Source organism: Oxyura jamaicensis, chromosome 7 (assembly GCF_011077185.1).
Source record: "Oxyura jamaicensis isolate SHBP4307 breed ruddy duck chromosome 7, BPBGC_Ojam_1.0, whole genome shotgun sequence".
Classification (NCBI taxonomy): domain Eukaryota; kingdom Metazoa; phylum Chordata; class Aves; order Anseriformes; family Anatidae; genus Oxyura; species Oxyura jamaicensis.
In genome coordinates, this window is record NC_048899.1 from 9,927,025 (window position 1) to 9,955,013 (window position 27,989).

Here is a 27,989-nt window from a genome sequence, read left to right on the forward strand (position 1 = left end):
GGGTATTCCATACCATCTGGCGTCATGCTGAACAATATCTAGGGGTGGCTAGCCAGGGTGGGGGGCTGGCTGCTCGGGGATAGGCTTGGCATCGGTCAGTGGGTAGTGAGCAATTGCATTGTGCATCGCTTGTTTTGTACATATTATTATTATTATTTTATTTTTCTGTCCTAATAAACTGTCTCTATCTCAACCCATAGGTTTCATTTTTTTCTTGTTTCTCTCCCCCATCCCAGAGAGGGAGGGGGGAGGGTGAGCGAACGGCTGTGTGGTGTTTAGCTGCCGGCCGGGTTAAACCACAACAGGGATGTATGCTTATTTTCTTGGCAGCATATAAGGTCTAATGAGAAACATGTAAGAAATGAGCTGCATAGTCTTGCTTCTTTTGGTAAGATGGGGTTTAAGGTTGCAAGTCCTCAGCTGCTTGATGCACTGTTCTCAGATCCTTTCTCAATATTCATTGTTAAAGTTTTCCTACTAAGCCTAATTGGCCTGGAGAAACAGATGATCACTCTATGCTGTCAAAGTAGCACTGCTCATGAGCAGCCTTGGGAAGTCTAGAAAGCAACAGCACTTCTATTGCTTATGAGCTGGTTATTTGTATATGTGAAAAAGAATGGAAATAAAGTGAATGGAAAAAAATCATTTTCCTGTACTTTAAAAGTCTCTCTGGGTCTCACCTACAGGATTTCAGTGCAGTAAGACTCCATTATTGCAGAAAAGATTTTATCCTTTCAGGCAATTTATTTAGGTGCTAAATAGGAAGGCAAACAAAGGATTTTGTTAAAAGCCTTGACTTCATTTTCAGTACTTCATCTTCCTACCTTGCTTCCAGTTTGCCATTGCTTCAGCTCTGGGAAGCAGTGGTCTTTCTACTTGCCTTATATCAGCAGTTGTAAGAATCTTCTCTGTCCATTTCCATTTTTCATTTTTCTTTCCCTTTCCTTTCTTTTATCCTCCCTGTTTGCTGTTCATAGTGACTGACCATTCAACTTTTGAAATATTGCTGGCATTCTTATTCCCTATTCTCTCTGTACCTCTAGTCCTCAGACACTGGAAGCTGTAAGTTGAAAAGCCAAGGCTCATGTGGCAGGTGGGCAAGTGCTTCTTGTGCAAATATAGTCATTTGCATGTGAATGTGTTCATTTGCACACAAATGCTTTCATTCATAGGAATAAAAGGATCTCTCCATGTGTACCATTTGTGCAAACAAAAACTGGATTCATGGAACTACTCAGAAAAGTAGGGGAGAGGCCAGGTCTTCTGCCAATGTGACTTCAGTACTATGTTCACTATCAGATACAATATTCTTCTCTGATAAGATGTTCACCTCTGATACAATAACCAAAATCTAATTTTTAAGTACTATTAATTTTAAAGCTGTTTACCACATAAGCTAAGGGTTTGCTTCCCATGGTGTACGTATACTGCCATATGGTGTAGATCCAAAGTGCCCAATCCAAACTGGAACCTTGGAAATTACCTTAGTATAAACAAAACAGATATTTAGAAGGTCAAACACAATTTCCTCGTTAGAATGGTTGATACAGAGAAGAAACTCTGAAAGCCTTCCACCTTGTTTAGTGAGATAGATTAAAGAAGCATATGTTCCAGTGAGCTTCTCTGACAAAAAATACCTAATTTTTGAGCTGGAACCAGTATTTTTTACATCTACAGTAGATAAATTTCTAATTAGGGTTGTGGTTTTGTAATATCCTTTACTCAAGATCATCTTGAGCATATACAGTCCTGCTCGCTTACCCTAAAAACAATGCTGTATATAGGTCACTTTTATATCAGGAATTACCAGTCAAATGCAAAGTATATCAGAAAACCCAAATGGTATTATGTATCTATAAAATTTGGGTGCTGCCATCAGCAAAGAAAAGGGTAACATAAGAGGTGAGGTCAGCCAATGCTTGATAACAGACTACTGGCAACTCTTTTTAAAGATGCTTTGTATTTTTTGAAGTGGATTTTGGGAGTTGGATAGGAAGAATTGTTGGAGGATGGTACTTGCTTAAATTTTTAGAAGAAGTTTCCTCTATATAATAAATGTTGAGATCTTCAAAAGTTTTCCAAAAAATCTAATATGACTGCTGCTAATCTTTGTCATGAGAAATCCCAATGCTTGTAATCTTCCACTGCAGAAGCTCCTCTCCGGACTCTCTGAAAGACTTCTGTGCCAATTCTACTTGTCATGGCTCTGCTCAGTCCAAGATGATCTGATGAAGATTTTGAGGTAAGAAGAAGCGTTTTTGGTGGCTCTTAAGACATTTCATCCCAAGACCTTAATTTTATTCCTGTGTTGGTTTAGAAGACAGAAGAGATTATGGCGGGGATATAAAATTCTGTAGTACCACTGTATTTCAGTCATGCAGCACCTCAAGGCATTCAACTACATTCCTTAGGTCAAGAGCCAAAGACAAGTACTGAAGATGCAGATATGGCAATGTTTATTAACTGGCTTTGCAGTGTGTCTCTGCATGCAATAACCCATTCTGCAAACCTCTACTGGTTCAATACTTGTGGTGGCTTTATAATCAGTACAGTACAGTACAGTACAGTATGACTGACCATAGCTATGTTAGAGTTGGTTCTTTTACATATGCAGGTTTTAATGCAATTCAGTAAAAGCCTGTTCATGAAAATTAAAAGCCCTTACTAGGGAAGATTACAACCCAGAAGTTGAGCATCAAGACAGTGACTACAGGGAGACACTCATCAGCATTGATGTTGACTAGGAATCTACTGCTACTTCTGGTAAAGAAAGAACAAATAACCCATCAGGCAGAGTGTGATGTCATGAGATTGTCCTAAAATCCACCTAATTTGCAAAATTTTCAAAAGTTAAATATTTGCAGTGGTCTAAACTAGAAGCAAGTATGGAAAAAGTAAGATACTGCCTTGTGCCTTGCACCTTCTCAGAGGCACCTGGCAGCAGCATAGAGGAGCTCTAACACTTTTATAAATCTGGCACTTTAGCCAGATAATTTATAGTCATTACAGTCAATATGTGTTTCAAAAACCCAAGAAAAGAATAGAATGGGGTTATTCCTGGCTAGTGTTTGGAAAGATGAAAAAGAAATAACAGGAAGATGTTTCACAGCTTTTTCAGAACCACAACTCAAAGGAATCATTATAAAGTGAAGTAAAGGCCAGTGTCGCCGCCTTGCACAGAAGGATCTAAAAAGTTTTTGTATTTTCTATCTCTGATTTCATTACTCCTAATAACTCATTTCCTGATGGAACGTAAAGAGGCACCTGAAATATAGATTTGAGTCCTTTTAGTTAAACCTTTATCCCTTTGTCATAGTGGGTTTTTTTCTTCTGTAGTTCCATTCATCTGCTCTACTGGAACTTTCAGTCGCACGGTGTTAAAATATGGCTGTTCTAAGCTAATATGCATTAACTTTTTAAAACCTGTTTTATACATAACCTATTGTATTAATATAAAACGCTAAGGCCATTTTTTCATTTCCTGGGAATGGCCCATTACATTGTGAGCAATCTACTCTTGCTTTTTTAGAAAAGACTTTGAACTCAATACAAAAGGAAAATATAATCATGTGCAACTATAAAGACTGCTTTTTTCCCTTTTGTGCAGTGTAACAGAGGTGGATGAGTAGCATGGTAATGAAGAGATGGACCGTCTTTATTAGCACACTCAGTGAAAGGGTTCTTTTCAGAACTTCAACTTTTCTTATCTTCTTAGTTTTCATGACGTCTGTTCGGACTCTTTCCTTTTCTTGACTTTCTTTTAAATATGTCTAACAGACTGGCAAAGCCAAGCCAGTTCATCCTTCTTTCCAAAGAACGCTAGATACAAAGTCTAGTGGTTTAGATGCTTCCATAAAAGTTTTTCATATATTTAGAGAAGTATTGCTGTATTGCTGTTTGCATTCTTAGGATCTAGTCACGTGTATATCTCATAGTCATTCTTCATTTCCTCTAAAAACAAACACAACTAAACACTTGTTATGATGTTTTTATACTATAGTTAAAGGTGGCTAATGAGATAGGAAGTTTCTTTGAGTAACAAAATAGAACTAGAAATACCACTTAACCCTCTAACCTAGAAATTGGTTAATACAGTAGATTTGTGGAGGACTATTTGATGATCTCTCGCCCTCTTCTACAATGTGCTCCACAACCCTTTTTGATATTTATCTGCTCCTCCTCCACGCTCCCTATTTTTTGGTGTTCCTCCCACCCTTTCTGCTTCAGTATTCTTTGCTATATAGACAGTTCATTTTTAATCTGGCTCAGGTTAAAGAATTCTAATACACTAAAAGGAAATGGCCATACGACTGAAAAAAATCACTCCAGGCAGCAGAACAAATGAAAACTACCTTCCCTACTCCCATAGTGGTACAGGGGGAAGTATCCCATCAGCACTGTGTTGAGCTCTGAGGAAGGAACCTCAAGAAAAACAACAAAGAAACAGAATTACTTATTATCTGAGGTTAAAAAATTGGAATCTTAGACTGTTTACTGGTATTTACTTATAATATTATAAAGAATAACACATATATAGTATGTGTACTTATATTATAGGCATCTGAGAAGAACCACTATTGTTGCATTACTCAGAGTGGAATATTCATCCCAGAAGTGTTGCTGTTTAGCATGTGCATCTTCAGTGCACTAAGCTATTTATAGATCTTGGGCTTGAAACAATATGGCTTCTGTACAAGGACTACGGAGCAAAATTAAAGAATAAAAAAGAAACAAATTGTGTGGACAGAAGACGCTGAAGAGCACAAATAATGTCATAGCAAAGTTGATTCCAGTTTGATCTTATATCATGGGCATCACAAAATAATGAAAACAATTACTTTTATATATATATATATGTATATATATAACTTTTTTTAAATAGTTGATGTAATCCAAAGAAACCATCTACCTGCTTTGTAAAAGTTTTCCAAGGCAACTATCACTGCTGTTCAGAAATATCATGAAAAGGTGAATTAAGACCTATGTTGTAACAAGTGGGGGAAAAAAAAAAAAAAAAGAAAAAAAAAAAAAGAAGTGTGAATCAGCAGGGGTGTTTTGGTATGAGTCATCTAGAACCTGCTTTGAGCAGGGGGCTGGACTAGACAGTCTCCAGAGGTCCCTTCCAACCCCAGTGATTCTGTGAACCATAATTTTGTTCTGAATCAAAGGTCATGTAGACTTTAAATTTGACCTTTTACAGGAATTTACCCAGAACAAACAACTTCAAACAACTTAAGAGTGTGTATGTATATATATATTTAAGCAATAGCATTACCATCCCAGGGAATGATCCCCTGAAAACTGACATCAATTGCCCAGTTACCAAATTGGCTAATACAAGGTGATTGACACAGATACATAAGAATTCTTTCTCTGCATATGGAAATTTGTCATCACTGGCAGTAAATCAGTTTTTAGCTTTTCATCAAAGGATTATTTAAGAGCTGGTTGTTGTTTAATTGTCTAGCAGAGGATTAAATTAGTGCATCTTACTAGTATATAAGACATCAAACTAGATGAGATAAATGAAAGACAATTAAAACAGTCTTAGTTTTGTTTTTAGTTTTAACTCATAACGGTTATTATAATCTGCGTTTTGTAATATGGATTTGTTTTCAGGATGAAAACTACTTCTCCAAAATAAATAAATTAATTATAAAGCAGACAACTGTGCCAAGTCCTATAATTTTTTTTAGGTCATCTTCACGGTTTAAAGTGCTCCTTAGATATAAGCACTACCTGTAGTTAAAATAGCCTTTTCCCTGGAAATTTGATTTATTTTTTTTTTTTTCTCAGAAAATATTTGTTCTTGGAAATACACCATGTTTTGATTTTTTTAGACATTTGAATTCAGCACACATAACTAGAAGTAGTTTATATTTCCTTCAGAGTCTTCAGCTATATCTGACTGGTCAGAGAAGTAAAACTATTCTACACCTAATAATGGTCTAGAAATAACAGGCTGTAACTTGCGCACAAATAGCACGTATGTTCACAGTGGTGTAACAAGTCCTGACATGCAGCTATTTCAAACTGCCTACAAGATGCATAAAATCATTTTTTATTGGCTCTCAGTCATCATTCTATTCTTATTACTTAAGCCTAAGAAGTACATTACAGTGTTGAAGGGGTTCTCTTTTTGTTACAAAGGCTTGTCTGTTGTAAATCTTTTCAGGTCATTTTAAGACTCTTGAGACCACTTTATTATTTTGACAAGATCATTTTCATTTCATTTAAAAATGAATATAAGTATTTAGGCTGTTTTTTACTAAGTTGAAGATTATCAGTCTCTCATTAAGATGCAGGTGTGTTGATGAAGAGTTATCCAGAAGGTAAAGAAAAACCTTGTGAATTCTCTGCGCAAATCCCCTGTTGCCATCAAAGGGTTGTCATTTTTAGACTGCAGCCTATGCCAAACAAGCATCACCCTTTTTTGTCACTGTTTCATTTGGTAGAAGAAAGGCATAAAAGCAGTTAGCATATTCTCCCCAAAGGCTATAGTATCTTTTCTGAGGGTTCAATTTAATGAAAAGTTTCTCAGCCTTGCTGTATTTGTTACTCAGTCAAGTGGTAAGAATTCCTCTGTATAGAAATGAATTTGAAACTTGGAGTTGAACAAGAAGTGTTGCAACCATCAGAATATTGATATATCATGATATGTATGAAAACAGTCTTGATTTTGTCTTTTGATCTGGTGAATTGGGCCTGTAGTAGATAATTACTATACAAGTCAATATGTTGTGCGTTAGATCTATTCACTTACATTTAAATCCATTAAGTCTGTCAGTTCAAATGAACGTCAGTAAGAGCTGTTCAGGCCTAGGCAGCCCATTGGGTCAACACAGTTAAGGCATATTGGTTTCTGTGGCATGCAGCCAGCTTCATATCCATCTGCCTTTTGCTCCTTATGGTAAGCTTTGCTAACCCAGTAAGAAAGCTCCACATACTTTATACTAGTCTAAGCAAGACCTATGACAAGTACTCTGAATATTCAGAAGGTAAAGAGCCTGAAAAGAAAGCATATCGACACATTCCTTTTGCTCAGAAGCTTCTGGGAATATGCAATTCACACCCTACAGAACGTTTAACCTTGCCACACGCATTGTAACACTGGGATACCCACTCTAGCAACAGTAGAGATAAAATATGGTATGCTCTTTCAAAAAATCACTTTAGTCATCACATTTTTATAGTGTCTATCTTTGTGATCTTATACACTTTCAGTTACTTGCCAGACAAAAATTGACCTCCCTAATGAAGCACAATGCGTGCGGACTTTCTGTGTTTTAACTTGTATAGCTAGGATGTAAATCTTTCCTGTGTCTTCAGGGCAATAAAAGCATTCAGTCTTTGTTCAAGCACTGGGACATGGCTGAGTGCAGCAGTCAGTTCTTACTACAAATGCTTCCTAGCTCATACCTACACTGACTGCACTGGCCCTTTCTGGCTAGCTTGAGAGAAGATGGTGATGGTACAGCAACTAACCCTTGAACAGAAACAGCAATTCAGATTATGGCTAAACAGACCAAATCAAGCTTCCACAATATCCTGTGATTTACCTACACAGATGGTTCACCACGATCCAAGCAATGCCTCAGCCATTGGCACATCAATGCTTTCTGAAGGCATCAGACCCCAGCGCCCAGATTCTGGACCCACAGGTTTGAGAGACCCCATGACAGTAAGTTCTCATCGACTGGTGAACATACCCTAAGTACTGCCCGTATGCTCTGCAGCTGACTGGGCTTGAACAGCAGATCTGTTTTTGCTAAGCTGCTCGTATGCACACACACTTCAATTTTTCTTTCCCTCTGAAATATTACATTTAAATTTTGAACGACTATTCTCAAAAAATGGGTAAAAATAAGAAAAGGGAACAAACACAAAGCACATTGTGTGAATGTCTAAATGAGAAGGGCTGAAAAGTCTGTCCCTGCATTGCCCTACGAAGATCAGCAAACAGGTAATGAAGACATATAAAATGCAGATTTGTTACTTTCAAGTACTAGTTCTCAGAGTCCAAGAACAGAGCAGAGACGAAAAAGAGAACCATCATATATTAAAAAAAACTTATGTTTAAAACTCCTGAAATATGTTTTAGATGCAATGTATACATAAATTGAAACATTCGCTAGTATGAGGTATCTGCAAGACCAACAGATTAGCAGGACTGGACAAAAGAACAATTAATTTTTAAAGGACTATAAGAACAGCCACAAATACCATGGGCTAGATGAAAGCAGATGGCAATATAAATTAGCTGACTGGGCCATAAATGAAAAAAACACCTATAATAAGGTACCTTGTTATTGTCCTATATAAGGTTTCCTTGTATTTTCTCTGAAAAACCTAGCACTTGCCACTGTCAGTGCCTGAATGACAGACTGGAGAAAGCAATGATTTGATGAAGAGTGACAAATGTCACATTTCTGTTCCAGAAGAATCACTAAACAGGCTATTTCCTGCATGCTATTTTAGCATTTTCCTCTGAAACTACTGACAAAGGTTATTCCTTCTGGCAAATTTCTGTTTACTTATTGTCCAGATTTCAAGAACGTAAAAGGAGATGGAGTGACTGTGTATTTCTCTACAACCACAAATGGGGACTCTCATGGACCACAAACATAAATGGCTACTATCAAGCCTAGCTCTGGCTTTGTGACATTCTGGTAATGCTACATACCCTTCCAATAATTCCTAAAGAAAATGGCCCATCCTGGAGGGCTGTTGGATACACATGGAGGGCATGGGCGGAGGAAGAAATGATTCAGACTAAATTGCACAGATAGTTGAACTGTAGCACCTCATGTCTTTTTGTCACTGAGAAAAACAGCAAGACTTTTCTGACAGTGATTTGTTTAACTTTCTTTATCTCAGTTATAGTGGTAAGTATCCAAATATGGAAATAAGGTTAAATTTGGCTCAGCTTCTGAAAATTTGAGTTTGCATTTATGCTTTAAAGCCGTGCTCGGAAATATGCTGCTTCAACTGTACATCCACAATGAAGGCAAAAAAGCATTTTAGAATCTAGTGAAAAATAAAGCTGATGGCAGAAGGATGACAGGCTGCTATAGTAGTGGGGTTTTGTACTAAGCATGTGCTATAAAGTAGTCTGGTCACAGCATTTTAAGTATATTCGGAAATATTTCATTTGAAATACAAGCTTAGGTAAGCCATGGATTTAATCATTATAATGATAGGATTTTGCAACTAATTTGGATTTTAATTTTTAGCTGCATATAATACTATTCTATGAACTTACATTTCGCACAGATTGCCACAGACACTTGCAATAAATTAATTTATACCTACTTGCTTACACACAATAAATAAACCACTTGCTTATTTTTATGGAGAATCTCTACAATCTTTATATAATATTGATCAGCAGCAAGATATTAAAAACAAAACAAAACAAAACTGATCAGCAGCAAGATATTAAAAACAAAACAAAACAAAACTGAGAAATTGAATATGATCTATTCTTCACTTTCTTAAACCTAAAAAAGTTTCTTAAAACTTTCAAGGAGTCAAGTCCATGCAGGGCAATTGTAAAGCCTGGACAAATGTGCTGGACTTAATGCTTTTTTTATATTAAGTTTACTGCAAATGATAGTACATTATACATATAATGGTACCTTTGGTTCTTCTTAGCCATGCCATTTGTCCAGTAATTTTTGTCCATTTTTGTCTATTATTTTTGTCCATTCTAATTGTCGGACCACAAATTAACATGAGCCTGGATGCTCAGCTTGAAGTTTTAGATCACCAGAGTTCTAGAGGGACAGAAATCCTGTTCTCACTGCTGATTTTGTAGCTAAATGTACTGCATCACACAGATAAACTGGAAGTTAGTAGTACAGTTTTTGCTTACTGGTATGTTGACTCTTAACTAATTCTGGACTGACTTAATCACTAACTAATTTAATGAGGAAATTGGGCAATAACTTATTAAGAATGAAAATATTTTGGTTTCTGCTGCTTCTTGTAAAGAACAACAGAAAACACATGGCTATCAAAACAGTTTGTTGTGTTAGTTTGATGTCCTAGAGCTGCTCATATGTAAGCGGTGCTCTGTGAGTGGGAAGAGAAGTTAAACCTGATGTAGTTAGTACTTGGAGTTCCTGCTTTCTTTTATACACCCACACAACTGGAAATATTCCATAACTTTAAAAGCAAATCTGAGGTGAAGAAAAAGTCAGTTGTATTACTATTATGTTCTGCTTCCAACAGTTCTACATCATCGTTTGCTTTAAAACTTTGGGGAGCAAGTACTGTTTTTGACTTTTTTCATTATTGTTCACTTTGTGGATCAAGCTTAGTAAGTCTGGAGGTGAGGGAAAAGCCTAGAGAAAGGATAAAAAAAGAACAGGGAAGGAAAATGGAAATAGCTATGGGCCATGTTTACAGCATGAAACTACTAGTGGCCAACAGTTTGGACAAGTACTGTAAATAAATGAAGTAGTAGCACAACCAGTACAAAAATGCATAAAAGGCAACTGTAATTAAGACATTAAACCATAAACACAATATTTGATCCAATTTTCAAGCACTAAGTTATTTATTTCATAATACAATAGTAGTATTCATTTGTTAAATATGTATATTACTACATTATATAAAAACAACCTGAAAGGATGCAAATTTCAGTAAAGTGGCCTATTGCCATTCCAAGGCAAATCCAAGAGATCCATTTGAAAAACCTTGCATGTGAGTGATTAAACAAAAAAGAGATTATCAGAAATAGATGCCTAAATGTGTGCAAAAACTTGTGCTGAAAGGAAACTAATACAAACTGAATATGAACAGAACCAGAATCTGTCCTTTCAGACACTGTACACTCAGGAAATTTCACAACTTACCAGATGGTTCATGTCTTGGCATGACATGACTCCTCTCAATGAATCATGGAATTGTAGGTCTGGAAAAAAAATCCAGAAGTCACCAAACCTATCCTCCTCCTGTGTAGTAGGATCAGTTTCATTTCTATAATTCCTGATAGAGATTTACCTTATTTCTTCTTAAATGAATTTGATTACAGACAACCCACAATCTCCCCAGACAATCTATTTCATTCTTTCAGTATATGTACTATTAGATTTTTTCCCCTTAATGTCTAATTTTAAACTTTGTTTGAATTTATTATTTCTTGCCTTGTGCAAAGTAACCAGGGAAAACACATACTATTATTCTCCTCTTCAGAATGGCCTTTATATCTCTGAAGACTGTAATTATGACTCTCTAGTCCTCTCACACTGAAACCTTTCTGAAATACAGTGCTCAAAATCAGACACGGTGCTTCAGCTGTGGCCTAAGCAACATATAGAAGAGCAGAAGGATTACTTCTTGTGCCCTGCAGCTTATTCTCCTGTTTACATATCTCACAGTCATGTTGCATTTTCACTTTTTTTTTTTTTTTTTCATTGCTTGAAAGCTTTTCTGTTCTTTTCTGTTTTGCTACAGCACTCAGATGTAGAAAGATTTCTGCTAATGCATGCTCAATATTGTACATTCCCAGGATAAATGTCAGTTATTTTTAAAATATGTCAAAAACAAATTCTGACTCTAAATTTAACCTTCCACGTACTGATTGTGAGCAGTACTGCATGGCTTGCCAAAGATTCCAGCTGTTTTTTTTTTTATTATTATTATTATTTTATTTTTTTGTCATTTTCCAAGCAATACATACACATAAAATGTTCTGATCTGGCAGCCAGTGCCTGAATGCTAATATGTAGAACAAAGTGTATTATATATATTTATCATAAATAACTGTGTGCAGGCAAATATTTATGTATATTCATATAGGCTTCTGCGTGGGTACATATACACAGAAACACATTATGGTGTATTCCATCTTGCTGGAAAACAGAATGTTGCAAATTGCAGAACTGTAAGAAAAGCCGAATGGACACAAAAGTGCAGGAGCATGGCTGGTCTGCCTTATGCAATCCTGCTTAGGAGCCATTTTCCATTTGTTTTGTTGCAATCTGCTCAGTGCCTTTTAAGCAGCAGGAAGTCAACACTACATATTTTGTTCAGCTAGAAATAAATCTGAATTCTAAAGTCTTTGAACTCTAACCCCGTAGTTGGATGGTTCTAAAAATACTTGACTTAGTGCCATTTGCATATGGGTCCACATTATCTTTCTTTGTATAACTGAAAAAGTTTTTAAGAATGTTTTTATATCATGTTTTCTTTAAAATTTCACTTTACCTGTATCTCAGAATAAAAAAGCACTGCTTCATTTATAAATACCATAAATTGTTACTGATTTTCAAATTATAAAGTGGTGGTTATAACTTAAACTAATTTAAATGTACCCTTTTCATTTGAATATGAAGGGGATGAATGTGGCTCAAAGGCTGGTCCAGTCTCAAAGAGAACTGCATCACAGGCAGCTGAATCTTATTCAGATCTTCCTAAAATTGATGGAAAAATGCTCTATATTCACACAGAGACTTATAAATTTCTATATTGCATACATAGATATTACTATCTATCTATCCTTTTAAAATTAATGGGACTCCAGAAAGACCATACCTGCTTGGAATTGATTGCTGTAGTAGAGATCAATTGATCTATGTATCTAAAAGATAGCCTTCCACTAGGTGCTACAAAGGCAGAGGTTATTTTTCGTCAAAGATCTCCCAAAAATCTCTGTATGCAAACCTTCTGACAGACCAGTACTCATTTGTGATCAACTAATCATGTGCTACTTTGTGTTGTCAAATGTTTTTTACATGTGACATATTCTCAAGTATTTCTGGAAGCACAGAATTGGGTAGCAGTGCGGTTTAGGCCTTCAGTAGTGACCTGGAGCTAAATGATTGGAATCCATTAGTTTAAAAGAAATCCAGATGACTGCTTATGAAAATGTTCTTCAAGGATGGCAATCAAAGAAGACTTCAAGAGGGTTTAGAAATCTGTTAGGTTTGTTTGCTGGGAAACTTGGCTACTCATTCTCTCTTTTGTACTTCCGGTTCTGAGTAACGCATTCATTTCTAGTCATGTAAAAACAACTCCCCTTGTACATTTCCACAAGATCAGTGCAGATGCATTCTTATAGTTCAGTGCAGTTTGTTTGATAATCTGTTGAAAATGTAATTGCTGATTCATCACTGCCTATTCATTGTGAGTAAAACCCTCTTACCTTTTGAACAACATGACTCATTTTGAAGGACACAAAAGGTTTTTATTATTGTTACAGCTTCTTGGCCTAAATGGTTATCCAGAGTCTGAGATTCTACGGACTGTTTCTTTTGGAAAATAAGCTAATGATACGAGCAGGGGAACTCTTTAGAGAGCTGCATTGAAGAACACATGAAGATCTGATGTTGTGCTTATAAGAGGATTGGAACAAGAAGAAGCAAATTCTTTTGCCTGTAACTTCACCAGGCTTCAGCACAAAATGTATGGATTTTTTTCTAGCAACCATTCTGCCAGTGCTATTTGAGGCTGTATTTCATGTTTTCTTAGTCTTTTTCACCTGCTTCTTGTGTTTATCTTGCTCTTCCCCTATACAAAGGTAGATAGGTATTTCCAAAAATCACTTATTTCCAGTGTGCTTAAATTCACTGCTGTCTCACACGTACCTTTGAGTGATTACACATGATTGCACTGTGAAGTAAAGTCTCTCGTTTTAATTTTATCTACAAGGCATTTCTTTCAAAAGCCTAATTTAACTTAACCTATCTATTTATTATTATTATGTACTAGGTTGGAAGAAAAGAACATGGCTCCTTTAAGTATCATCTGGATCACTAGCTCAAATTTAACGTTACAAGAATTAATTTTCTTTTCCTTCTGTTTCAGATGTTCTGCCTTCTCACTCAGTCCAGACCAGCAACCTTGTTATCACATCAGATTCTCTTTTTGCCCTATATCCAGGTTACCGACTTGTTTGACAAGCCTACAAATTGCCCCTTCTCAGACCCTAACTGCTGCATCTTTTTAATCTTTTACAGGATGAACTTTTGAAAGCATATCAGTTCTGGACTCCTCAAGAAAGCAGAAAAATTATGCTGCCATAGGACTGCTCAAGTTACATGACCAGGAAGGTTCATGTCAGACCAAACATTAGATACTAATTCTTGCAAAATGAAAGAGGTTGTGTAGATCTGACTGGTCAAGCTCTCTGCTTTATTATCTTTTCTGGTTGATTCTACTGGAATCAACCTGATGATCTGCGCATTAGCCTAGGTGTTCTACTGTCATACTGCTTGCTAATGAGTACATGTACAAAGTTTTAAAATGCTTGTTTGTTATCCTGAGATAAGAAACCACCTTTTGTGTCCTGAGCTCTTTGACCATGAAGGTCCCGAGAGACAACTTCCAAGCAACTTTCTCCATCTCCCACACTACCTCTCTCAGATTTTTTCCCTCCATTTTTTTTGCTTTCACCACTACTCATCTATTCTATTTTCCTTCTTCCCTTTTCCCTCTGCTTAGATATAATCTCAGTTGGAAAGAAATGCCTTAAATAACTCCGTCTGTGATCTGGCCCTATCTCCTCCCCAAGCCCCCACTAAGCTTTAATTACTGTCACAGTCTCTGGCTCTATGATTAAATCATCTGTAAAGCATCCAAAGCATCCCTTGCTCTTTTCTTCTTACCCTGTTTCATACAACTCTCACTAGCATTTGTGTGCTTCAATCCTCTACTGCACTTGTTCTTTGTGAGCCTTCATTTCACTTACGAGAAGGCAGAAAGGTGGTCTAAAGAGGACCAAATTTGGATACCCTTGCTTTTATTCCCTGGTGGGCTGGGAGGTTAGGACTTGACTGTGGGAATCACAAAACAGAAAAATACACAGTACTTGTATTGCAAGATGAGACAGTTTGGCCAGACAGTGGCGGTTTCCTCTCGTTTCTGGCCATGACTCAGACTAAGCCAGAAATGCAGAATATGTGATGGAAATTGCAAATTGGATGGCTACAGGCCAGCTAAATCAGTAACTTGGTCAGTGAGAATGCCCCACCTGCCTAAGGCAGATGATCTATTCTTTACAAGGGCTTTCTGTGTTTTGTACGATAATGAGAATCAGTCAGAACCAGAAAAAAATAACCTATATATGCTTTTCCAAATGGCCCCAACCACCTTTCTGGGTCCTGCTGGACAGTGCTAGTTACTACTTTTCAGACTGACAAAAAGTTATTTTGGGGCAAACTGATATTGAAAACACATAATACATTGCTGATTGCTCTGTTTTTCTCCTTATATCACTAGCAGAGCAGCCTGTAATTCTATCACAGGTAAATCCCATTGTCAGTGGGATTTTCACCTGAGGAAGGATTTCGTAATAGTGGTTTTGCAAGGCACAGTTGTAGCAAACAAGTGCTGACCATTCCTCCTCTCTACTGCAGGGTAATTGTGTTACATTGAAAGGCTTTTAACTAGAAATCTGACTGAATTGCTCAACCCCCCCAGGAGACATTCCTGAAACATGAATTTGTCTGGCATGCTGAACACACTGTTCCCGCAGCTGCTGCTATTGCTGACCAGATCCTCTGTAGGAGGAGAGCACTTTAAGAAAGTAGTGGCAAAGCAAGCCTGAGAGGGTGTGGGAGAGAATGGTGCAGCTTCGGAGGCTGAGTATCATTGATTAAAAGCTTCAGCACAGAGTAAAGAAGTGCTATTAAAACATAGCAATTTTATACACAAAACACCCATCTAACTAATAAGAGTTACTGACTGTCATTCTGCTGTCTACAACTTTCTAACTGCAACACTCTTCTGTTATAATCAGAATAACTGAATAAAAATGGATGCACATTTTGATTTTTCAGGTTAATGTAAAAAAACAAAACCAGTTAAGTTCCATCTTGCACTGTACTACTTAGAGTGATGATCAACTGTGCATCAAATATCGCCTTTTCTCAGCAGTGTCTGGTTCATACATTTACTTAATGAACATAATCATGAAAAGATGCTTATTATGGAGTAGCTGTCATAGTTTTGATTTATTCCTATGGAAGCATGGTGTTGGCACTAAGCTCCTGGAACCTTTTGCTTTTCATCTTGATCCCCTACGCAAAAGAAATGAAAAGGCCCTGTTACAGTTCTAATATTCTTCTTGAAAATAACGCAGAAATGTACTTCAAATAATATTATTCTCTTACACTAAATGGTTGACTGCATAAGGAAACAACATAACAGTCAGAGTCTTTCTATCAGCTCTTTGTCTGATTTCCTTTGTTCTTTCCCAAACTGAATTTTCTATTCAGAAATTAGCATTTTAAATGCTGTCAGCTCAAGCCATGAAGTCCTGTGCTATTTGGAACCCTCTTCTCCTTGCCTGGGCTGACCACCTTCTGAGCAAGGAACCAGTCCTAGCACACAGCTCTCTAGGTAACAAAACACGACAAACTCAGAACAATGTTTCACTTTCTCATTCTATCATCTGTGTACCAGCATGTCTGTATGATTAATCTTTTCTTCTGTTCCGGAAGAGGTAGGTGCAAACCTAAACAAACCAATGGGAGACAGCAGACATAATAAAATGACTCATCTTTCTTTGGTCAGTGGACTGAGATGAAAAACAAAGGTTTCTGAAGCCCAATGACACACACGGCCAATATCCTCCTCTTCTGAGGATATTTCAAAGAAAAGTAATTGCATGGGAAAATTCCTAGAACTGTTGAACAGCATCTTTCACACAATCAACTATAAGGACACTCAGGGCTGAATGTTGTTCAGATGAGCAAAACATTCTAAAACCCATGACTTTAATGTTGTGCTGAAAGATAAATGGATGGGCAGGGGCAGTCTCATGGCACTTACCCATCATCGCAAGGTCACAAAGTCCTGCAGGGTGTGGCCATAGGAAGGTAGGTGTCCCAAGAAGCTGAAAGAGAAAATGAGCAAAATGACAGTTTCAAACTGGAGTCCACAACAAAAGGAATTGAAATACAGAATAATAAAGAATCAAATAATGGAAACAGAGGCAATGGGAAATGCTCTGAAAGAAATATATTCTTTATGGGTAGACTGTGATCATGTGAGATTGCTATAGCTTTTGGGGGGCTGTTAAAAATGTAATGGGCTTTGCTTTGGTGCTGTAAGTCAGAGAGTACTCCCATGCATCATACTTGCAGAGGAGCGTAAATGGGTTTACGTATGCATGTAGTCTATTAAGGCATTTTTATTTCATCATTTCCTCTGAGAATAAAATCATGCTTTGCTGTTTATTTTAAAAGATTCTTCAAGGCAAAAGTGTTAGGTTCTATGAAAAGCTCCTTTTATCCATTCAGATTTGGACTGTTTCAGTTTTGCATGGTAATAAACAACCGTCATTACTGGGGTGCTGGATGTGATCTCAAGGTGGGCATTGTAACTGCAGCTTCAGTCAACTCAAGTTTGAGACCCGAACAGTTTCTCCTCTGAGCTCTAACTTTTGTGAGCAGGAAGTCCTTCACCTGTGAGCCAAAAAGTAGCATGAAGTGCTCCAAACAAATCTCAAATCTGGCTGAACAGGCCAAGTGACCTCAGCCTCTCCTCATACGTCTTCCCCTCTAGGCCCTTCACCATCTTTGTAGCCCAGTATCTTACTGACTTGAAGAAAGAGGCTTTAATCTATCGTGGTTTGTTTACTAATGAAGGAGCACGAAAGAGACGCGTGTCCTTGTCTCTGAAGAGGATGTGAAGGAACAGCTAGTGCAAGGAACACAAAAATCAGTTGCGCCAGACTAGTATGTGGTTGTATCTGAGCTTGGAGACTGCAACCATCTTCAGACTTCCAGACCTAGAGGAACTTTGGCTGCAGCCTAAAAGCTATGTGTACGTCAGCTCCCCCAAGCCAGCCAGTCTTCTTCCCATGACCTGCCAGGAAACAGCAATGTAGGCATGGAACCAAATTAAAGCCCAAACCTTCAGCCCAGTCCTTGGCCTGAATAGTGAGTGAGGATCCAGATCCTGGCATTTATACGTGATAGTTTATACACAGCCAAAGTAAATGGGGTAGTCAGAGGTCAAGGGGCTAGATTTTGAAAAGTCCTATGTAAAGAAGAGATCTCAGAAAAGCAAATTTAAATAACAATCATGTCAAGAAAAGTAATTCTGACTGCTATATTCTTTATCTGTTTTGACTAGGCAGATGAAAGTTTATGATAGCAATTTTGTCTTTAAGGTCATTTTCTTTTTTATTTTATTTTATTTTATTTATTTATTTAACAGGCTCTGTACTAATTTTCCTCACAGAATGACTGACAGAAATATGACCCTTGTGCACCTTTTGTGGTTAATTCATTAGGTCAACTCTAACCACTTAGCCCCTTGTCAGGTTATTTCTATTAGTGATAAGGGGCAATTGACCTTAAAAGACTGAAGCCAGGTAGAGGGCCCTATTCCACAAGGTCTCTTGGCTCCGCTCTTGTTAAATGAAATCTATCAGGTGTGGATCATTTGACCTTTGCTATATAGGAAGCATGAGGACAGGTGGGGAATTACCTCCCCAGGGGAGTTTGAGGCTCAGGTTTTCTAGGGTGCTTTTCTACCATGGTGAAATGGACTCAGTGTTTCCCCGGTAGGCTGCTTTTTCTTCATGTTTTTGACCATCTCTGTGAAATAGCTCCAGTGACTCTATGAGCTAGCTAAGTTGGTGGTGCCTTCTTGGTCCAGTAAAACCCTGGTGGTATGACTTTGCTGTGAAGTAGTTTGGAAGTGACTCAAGCTCAGAATCTGGCAGGTAAGGGTTCCTGGGTTCTACAGTTGTTTAATGTTGAGGATTTGAGTACTTCCTTCACCTTGTCTGTTTTCAGTGAAATTACTTACATGGATTCTAAGCTCCTTTCCAGCCTTAAAAATTAAATAATAATAAAAACAAAAACTCAGAAGCTCAAGAGCTGACAGGTAAGCCTGACTTGGAAGAATGTTCTGAAGTATTTGTAAAGATTGAACAACAGACTGAGAGAAAAAGGTGGCTTAATGTGAACTCAGATTATGTCTGGAGGTAAGTGGAAACAGGTTTGGACAGACACTGGTGGCATTATCACTGTTTTCATGAAGTGGAAATCATGAGAATGTGCTGTCAATAAGAGAAATGCTGTTGTATTCTGCAGCATATTTTCTGGCAGATATTTCTGCTGTGGTGCCCCAAATTTGGGAGAAGAGACACGGTATTCTTCATACATTAAAATAATGAAGAGAAAAACTTTGTCTTTGCTTTCAAAGTGCTCCATGTATTCTTAAAAGTGAAATACAGCCACGTGTGCAGGCATGCTTCTTTTTCACTTGAAAATCTCATCTGTTTCCATTTGGAAAAAAAAGAGGAAAATGTCTACCACAGCCCTTTACAATTAAGCAGCAGCCGCATGTGATACATTTTCAGTATGAAAAATGCAAGGTCTCTTTCCACATTACAGCTAACTTGATGTCACATCAGTAAAAAGCAAAAACAACTCCTCTTCTTGTTTTAATGACCTATTGCTCTGTTTAGATTTAAGGTGCTATTACAGAAAACACTTAAAATGTACAACCCTCCAGAATTCCCACTGTGTTGACATTACCAAGTTATCTATCTTTGACCTTGCACATCTAAGGCAGAAATTCACACAGCTGGTAACTTGACTTCTGCCTGAAATTCCAGACTCGTATGGCAGTATCAGGTGCTGCCTGCACTCTTTTTCAATAGTATCAAGAACTCATGACACTCTTTATAAACCCACTGGTGATTAGTAGCTTGAAAGGTATGTTTCACTGTAGATTGCCTGTTTGTCCAGTGACAGGCTGAAATACTGTTGCAGACTGTGGAAATGTATAATTTCATATGGAATGACTCACAGGATAATTACCATGGCATTCTCAGAAAGGAGCACTATAGATCACCTAAGTTTCTCCATAGGTGAGAGGTTTAGAAAAATTTTGACTCCTCAATAAATTCCTACATATTGTATATGTATAAAGCAGTACAGATACCATCCAGACTTTGAGAAAAGTTGCTTACTGCATAATGCTAGATGCTCTGTGGTCATTTCTTGCTCTTGACTGCTGAGTAGCAGCTCTGCTACTTTATTTCATTCACTGAGACCAAGAGTGGGGGGAGAGAGAACAGAATTAGCAGGGATGGTAAAACAGCAGGACAAACGTTCTGCATAACGTACCGGCTTAAAGTCACTAGAGACACCTGTAGAAATTCACATTGCCAATGCTACTACATTGTTGGGAATAAGTCTTCTTGACTTGGTTCAAGTGATGAGTTACTGAGTTAGGCACAGATACTGGTATTACTGGGAAAGCGGTGTTGCTTGTGAAGCTGCCCTTCCAAATCTCTCAGTAAAAAGCCCTGTTCAGTTTTATAAAGGAGAAAAAATGTAATTGCACAGCATTTCTTTAATTTATTCCTTATCTTGTTCTCCACATGAAGCTATTTTGAGTTCATGGACTCAGCATTGTTAAACACTTCTACTAATTTTTGTGGTGGAGATGATTCAGTTTCAGATTGGCTCTTTTAATTTTAGTATATAACATTGCAGATCAGTGAAATAAAGCAGGCCAAGTAAATCTAGACATTTACGGTGGTGGGTGAGGGGGAGGCAGACATCGGGTAAATCGTGTTTCCGAGTCATGAATAACTGAAGTGGTGTTTCTGCGTTGCTTGGTGACAGTTTCTGTTTAGTTGGCAGTGGAGTTCACTGAAAATATTTTAGCTTCTGCTCCTGACAGCTACAAACGTGTGTTCGCATGTAATCTATAAAGTCAAATGCTGTTAAATGCATGCCCAATATACCTCTTCAAAAGTGACCAACAAATAGCATTGCCAAATTGCAGAGGCAACACTGAATGATGCAGTCAGCTTCAGCTAATTACAAGAAGCTCACACTGGTTGGTCTATTTCTTCCTCTGTTAACGCTCTGCTCTGCCACATGCAGAACAAAGCTCAAGAGCAAACACGAACAATTTGCTAGTCTGGTTGGCAGAAGTCAGGCGGTACTAATGGCCTCAGGAGACTGGTGCTGACTTTACGCCAATTCTAAATCTCTGCTCAAGCCACCACAGATCACAAAAAAAGCTACTTTTCCTTCCAGCCACACTGATAAGGGCAACATGCAGGAGCCTGGTTTATGACTAATGTTTACCAAGTGTTACAAGGCTTGAGCTGAGGGAAATATGAAACCCTTTGACCCCAGCTCAGAATAGCCAAACTCCATCTGCTCTGGAGCCTCAAATGGTAAGAATGCCTCTGTTTTGTGCTGCGGGCATGTTGGGAGGTAAGGTGTGGACTGGGGATGATTTCAGTCCTGTTCATCTGAAGCTGCAAAATTTTCTTGAAAAGATATTTATTATTAATTCTACCCAGAAGAAATAATCTTGAGATCAAGATAAACTTGGATTTAGATCCAAGTAACGGGTACACAAAGGACTTGGTTATATTGTCAGTAGAAGTAACTTAAGAATTCAGAGTAGCTGCAAAAAACACAAAATGCAAATGGAGCAAGTGGATTCATTTACAGCACACAGGCAAAAATGCTGTATTATCGGGGGGATTGGATGACATACCACACATCACATGTTGTCAGTACTGAAATATCTGTGGCATTTTAAATGTTCTCTGTGACCATTTCACAATTCAAAGGGTTCAATTCAACATAGTGATTGTGTGAGATTGTTTAGAAAAGTAAGGAGGGCCTAATTATAATGTTTAAAATTAGTTGCAGTTTATCTTGAAAGGATCACATGATCACATTTTTATCTGCAAACAGAAACAGTGAGGGCTACTTAAATACATATAGTTGGTGAACTTGTGACAAACAATTATAAAAACATTTTCAAACCTTCTTGGATGATGAATCATATTTCACATAGTTTTACATGATGAAATTGTGATCAGATAAGCCATGATAAATGCAGCATTTTTACTTTTTTTTAAATAAATTACTTTATCCAGCAGGGGAAGCTCAGAATATGCAACTACAGAATCTCACAGAACCAAAGGAGAATAATAAACAGGTATTATAGAAATCAGGGAATTAATCAGTGGTTGGTAGAGTCTTCTACAGTGAAATTTGGTATTACCCTTCAGTTAGTATTTGGCACGGGGAATCATTATGATAGGTATATTAGAAAACATCAACAAAAACTACCACCAATTGTTCCCTGTGCAAAGCGAGTCATTCCAAGTCAGTGTCAGCACTGAAATCCAATGAATTCTCAAGTGATCTAATGTTACAAATGTGTAAGAATTTTCAGAAACGAACATAAAATGTTAATTAGTCTTATTTTCAAATGATTTTAGATCCTTCCTGACAATGGTTAGAATGATAAATAAAGTAACAATGTTTGGCTAAATAATCTCGGAAAATTCTTTGTTTGCTCCACATTTAAACAGATAATTATCTCCTAGATCTATATTTTTCCAGATTTCTTTTTCTTGTTTTCCTCTTATTTGCAAAAGTGTAGTTTGGTACTAGTCTTTCTAATCCTGCTTTTGGAGCTAGGAGAGATGGTTGCTGTCTGTTTGTTTTTCCTAGTGATTACTAAGTCATAATATTTCTGGTGATATCCAAAGCCTCCCTTACCTCCAGCAAGCTATTGTTCAATGACTTGTGAGCCAATAGCTGTATCCGTCTTCAAAAAAAAAAAAAAGTCCGATTTAATTTTATCTAACTTCTCCAGTCTAAGAAGACTTGCTATTTTTATCAGAAACTGAAAAAGCCCAGTTTAATAAGCGAAGGAAGTTCTTCTCAGATACTCTGTTTTGAAGAGGATTTCTGGAATTCTCAACATAAGCTTTCCAACACATTTCCCAGTCAGATGGTCTTTTCATTTGATACATAGCTGTGCAGTTCACTTAAAAGTATTTCTTCCTCTGTCTACTGTCTGGAAAGCTAAATTTAATTATATTCATAGAGTGAAGAATAAAAGCATGGACCATGCACACTGGCGAATTCAATTCACTTTTCAAATTGTTTTTATGGTAATGTTGGAGAAGGTAGCAGGTATTCACTTTTGCAGTGGTAGGGACAGGGAGAACAGTTCTGTTTCTTGCAATAGAATATTAAACAGCAAAAACATTCAGAGAAATAATAATGATCTTTCTACAGAGCAGCATTAGGGCCACTTGGCTGATAAGGTCCCTACGCTACACTTCTGAACAAACTCACATTCATACCTTTTTTTTTAAAAAAATTAATCTATGAGAAATTTAAAAAGCTGTTGTTAGGATTGCATACAAATCCTACTTTGTGTGCCATGAGAAAATAAGAGATTCACTTCAAACTAAAATTAGAAAAATAAAAATGCCTAAAACAAAAGGCTATAGTTTAAATTTCTAAAACAAGACACAGAAAAGATTTAAAGAAAGCAGGAGGAAAGTATTATGAGAAGACATACAAATCTCCTAAGCTTCTTCCACTACAAATGAAGACAAATTAATCTCACAAACATTACTTTCAAATCCCTCTTGTATAGGGTTTTATAATTGAGATGTCTGCTAAAGCATAAAATATTCTTCTGCCAGAAAATGAGTATGATTTTCATAAACTGTGCTTTTGAAATAAATGAAAATGTAGAGTGCATTAGAATACATTAAAGCACAATATTAGTTAATCTGATTTCATGTTTTAGCAGTTGCAAGCGCAAAAGCTTCATGCAACTGTAGAATTTATATCTAGCACATTAATCCTCTTGGAGTGCTTTTTAATAGTAAAAAATGCTGGCAATTTGTGTACCTGCAAAGTAAATGTGTTTCTATTTCTTGTACTCAGCAGCCTTAGGGTGAGGGATTACAGATTCAATTTTTTTTTTCCAAAACCCCAAGGAAGAGAGTGAGCAGTGTCGCCTATCCTGTGCCTGTGTTTAGGGTCTAGAGGATATATAGGGCTACGTCTACATCACTTCTATGTGCTTAACATTTACGTTCTACTCTCACACCAATCTCGTGTAGTTCAGTGGCAAAATTTTTGTGTGTCAGAGTTTTTTCTTGGGCTCTTGCCACCACCTTGAAGTATAGATATGGTGGCTCTTGCCACCATACTGAAGTAGTGTATCTATCTGATTGTGGATCCCCTGATGCTGGCTTCCCAATAGATTCTGTATAACACAAAAGCTTTCAAGGTTTCCTTCTTCCTGTGCCCCACCCAGCTGTTAACTTTAATAATATGGATAAACTTACATGGTCAAAATAGAAGATTTTGTACCTGTTGACATTAGGATTGTATACCAGGTTTGTGAACATGAGTAATCCTAGGACATAAGGCTGGCTGCTTGCTGGAGATTTTTTAATACCGAGTCTATTACGTTAGTAAAGTACATAATTAAAAGAGGTAAAGTTTCTCAATAAGCATATCTGCTAGATATGAAGTCTTCTAGAATCACCAGTGAGCAAATGTAAGAGTTACAGTATTACCTTATAAGTAATTAAAGTCACTACTATGGACCTGAATCTGGAACTCATATGTGCTTGAATCATTCATACTGAAATTCAAGCATGCCTCCAAAACAAGGCTGTATCATAACATCAGTGTAGGTGCACTTCCTCATCGCTTGTGACGATGCTATGGTATTAAATATATTCTTTGTAAAGAACAATAACAATAAACTAATGCATAGAAATGTGTAGGTGGGAAACGAGTGCAGCACTGCAGCATTTTTGTATGGTTTTCATCCTGCACCATGCTGTGTCTCCTTTCCTTCCTGCCCAATCCCCTTTAAGCAATATTCAGGGTTTTTAAAAGATCAGGCAAGAAATCCAGAGCTGGGACTTGATTTCCATAGTACTCACAAATGGCAGCTGTAGGGCAAACACAAAATGTCAAGTGATCACAATCAGTGCTTTTTTTTCTTACTGAAAAGGCTCTTTCCATATTCTCATAGGTTAAACTCAAAGGAAAAGCACATAAAAATGCATTTTCTCTTCATAGTATTCCTTTGGCATGGATAAGAAGTATTTAAAGTACAGCAGATGTGCTTCTGCTGTGCGATGGAAATGAAGTCTTTTATAACATCTGTTTAAATATTTTTACTTCAATACATATATTGCTGTAATTGGACAGTGGCATGTTATCCTCATCGTCTTCTCTCCCAGAGGGAAAGAAGCGCTACGTTAGTTTCACATATTTAAATGTTTTACAAGATTATAATAAGATGACATAGTATTTCTTGGCTTATTGAAAGCAAAACCAAAAATGTCTTCAAAAGTGGAAGTCGTACAATTTGCATATATCCTTGGCTTGTCTGCAAGCAAATATTAACTGAAGCGTTTTTGGTGGATTTGTGTAATACGTTCTCAATAGAAGGATACTATAACCTCATCTCTTCGAGAGAGGAGAAAGCCTAGAATAAATCAGTTCCTCTGCCAAAGTGAAATGAGAAGCATTAGTAGGAGGCAGTGAATGCTTGCAGAGTGTACATCCCCCAACCCTGAAAAGCCTTAGCTGAAAATCTAAAATCTTCTATGTAGGTAACCCTGAAAAGATCACAAACCGAAGTGAAAGAGCACTTTGCTGTTTTCCTGGGATTGTGCTGCAACAGGAAAAAAAAAAAAAAAAAAGTGTAGTATCTGTATTCCCATCCACATTGGTTTCACCCTAGAAAATTTTTTACGTCATGTAAAAAGCACAAAGATAAAAAGCTCTCCAAACTTTTTAATTGCATTGTTTAGAAACTGTGCTTTGGCAAAGGTTGGCTATAAAACTACTGATAGTTTGAGGCCCTAAATTACTAAGGAAATCAACAGAAACAGAAGAAAGCAAGATTTGACATGTCAGAAAATGTTAACGCGGGATTAATCCCTGTTTTTTCAGGGTTAAGTTGTGGTTATGGAAAGAAAATACAGGCTGTCAGTAATTGTGCAATATTTTGTCACTTTCCTTTCACTTTTCAGCAACGCTTCCAGATACTTGACAGGTGATGAGCCATTCGGTCAATGAGAAGGTGCTTAATGTCTAAGAGGTCTTTGGTCTTTGTCCCCTGCTACTTCCCAAATCATAACTTAATTTTTCTTTATCTGCATGGAATTTTGTAAATGAGATTCTTCTCTTACTGTCCTTGAAAAATTCAGATCCTGTATACACTTGGAGTCAACAAACTTCTGACCTAGCAATCTCTTCTTTCCAGTCTCGTATTTACCTCTCACCCTCTTTTTGTGCTAGCCTCTCATTTACTTTCTGTCTTAGCTTCTGTTTGTCTACCCTTCACATCTTTCTACTATGAAAGAAGCATCATAAAAAGGGGCTCTTCAAGAGTGTTTAAAAGCTGATGTCAAGCATGAACATTACTTATTTCAGGGAACAAGGCAGAATCAAATCTGAAATGGGGATTCTTTCTCTCATCATGAAAATCAGAGAACACTGAAGACAACAGAACATCTTTGTAAAGATTAATTTTTTTTTTTTTTTTTTACACACAGGTAGCAGCACCTCATGATTGCTGTTTGACTACAGGGCTGCTGCAGCTGGGATTCCTGTTACACAACTCAACAGTCTGATTTTTAACCACCAAGTGCCACCTGTCTGTACCAGTCAGGACCCAGCCCACAGCTATGGCAGTTTCTTTTCCTACTCACCAATTGTTTCACTTTTGTTCCTAAGCCAGAATACACTATTAATGCTGCCTATGATGTATTCAGCTGACTCTTTGGCTATTTGGCCTGAATTATTTGCATGCACGCCTGCAAGTAGATATATAGATATAGGTGCATTTTCAAAGCTGTGAAAAGAATATAAACATTATATATATCTGAGGTATACTGTGTCATGTTTACCGTGTGAATGATTGAATTTGTCATTCTTGTTTTATTTGCCTAATTTTTTGTTTTCATGTGTGCAGGTTGGTGGCCCCAGCAGGCCCTCAGAAAAATTTGCAGCTGTGTGAACCAGACTTTGCAGAAACAATTAACATGTTTGCTGTACTGTAATGAATAGACTAGCTGCATTGAAGTCGCACACTGACATACTATACCAATGAGTTCTGTCACATGCAAAAACTATGTTTTTAGCTATAACAGGTTATACTGCACTGTACAAGTAAGTATAAAGCACTGAATGCTTTCATATGATGCTAATTATCTCACCACGCATTTAAGCAAAAACATCCTTTCTTTCTGCTTGACAAAAATCTGTGATTGCTGAAATACAGTAGAACTGGCTAGGAAGGATAAAAGAATAAGGAATTACACATATAGACAATAAGAAGTTAACTTGTTTTTGTACCTTAGGTGAAAGAATGAGTGAATAATTACAATCTGGTGATTAATTCCATTATCCATGGTAAGTTAAGTATGTACCAGAGAAAGTGAGACATTTGAGCCGACAATGCAGTGTGAATAAGGTACAGTGGAATTCCTAAGTGCATGCTGGTGTATTATAAATGAACGCTTGTAGAGTCACGTCTGCTTTCAGGCAGTGGGGAGTTGAAATAACATACCTGTCAGGCCCTTCTGCATATGCAGAGAGCCAGTCTAGGACTCAGGAACCCTATGCCTATGACTGGGCATAAAGCCAGTCCTTGGCCACCTCCATGATTCAGCCCCATTTGATCAGTTTGATTTGGATCCCAGGAGAAGCACTGCTATGTCTGCCCTGTGCTCACTAAGGAGCATGGTAGAAGGCCATGAGCTTCTAACATGGCACTAAGTTCTACAGCCTCCTACTGAAACGGGATGTAGCACAGTCTGAGACTCACCCTGCCTTGTATCTTTAGCAACTGCAAAGTATTTTCCTGGTATTTATCTTCTTAAAATTCCCTATGTTGTCCTGAGCTGTGCATATAAATTTCTGCATAAAGCCAGTGCATTGATGTGTCTGTAGATCTAAACACTAATAAATTAAAGAAACGTTTATGTAAAGCATTGCATCTTCAAAGCACTGTACTTCATCAGCTAATTAATCTTTACAATACTCTTGTGAGGAAGTTAGAATTTGTTTGTTTATTTCAGTAGGCTTTCTTGTTCCTGTGAAATAAGATTGTGAGATTCAGCCTTGTATTCCCAGCCCAGCTCTCTAGGTCTTGCCAAAACTGGGGAAATGTATCAAACAGAACAGACTCATTCATTT

The 27,989-nt window shown here is 37.4% G+C and overlaps 2 long non-coding RNA genes across 11 annotated transcripts in view; one reads left to right on the plus strand and one right to left on the minus strand.

The window, feature by feature from the left end:
• The window catches only part of LOC118170339, a 71,968-nt gene that overhangs the window by 37,691 nt on the left and 6,288 nt on the right, over nucleotides 1-27,989 (minus strand). For all 10 annotated transcript variants that reach the window (XR_004752655.1, XR_004752654.1, XR_004752658.1 and 7 more), the window contains exon 3: nucleotides 16,783-16,846. This is a non-coding gene — a long non-coding RNA (uncharacterized LOC118170339). The remainder of the gene's footprint in view (nucleotides 1-16,782; nucleotides 16,847-27,989) is intronic.
• LOC118170340 lies at nucleotides 982-27,982 on the plus strand. Its single transcript, XR_004752663.1, has 3 exons — nucleotides 982-1,093; nucleotides 2,120-2,242; nucleotides 26,345-27,982. It is a non-coding gene; the product is annotated as an uncharacterized LOC118170340 (long non-coding RNA).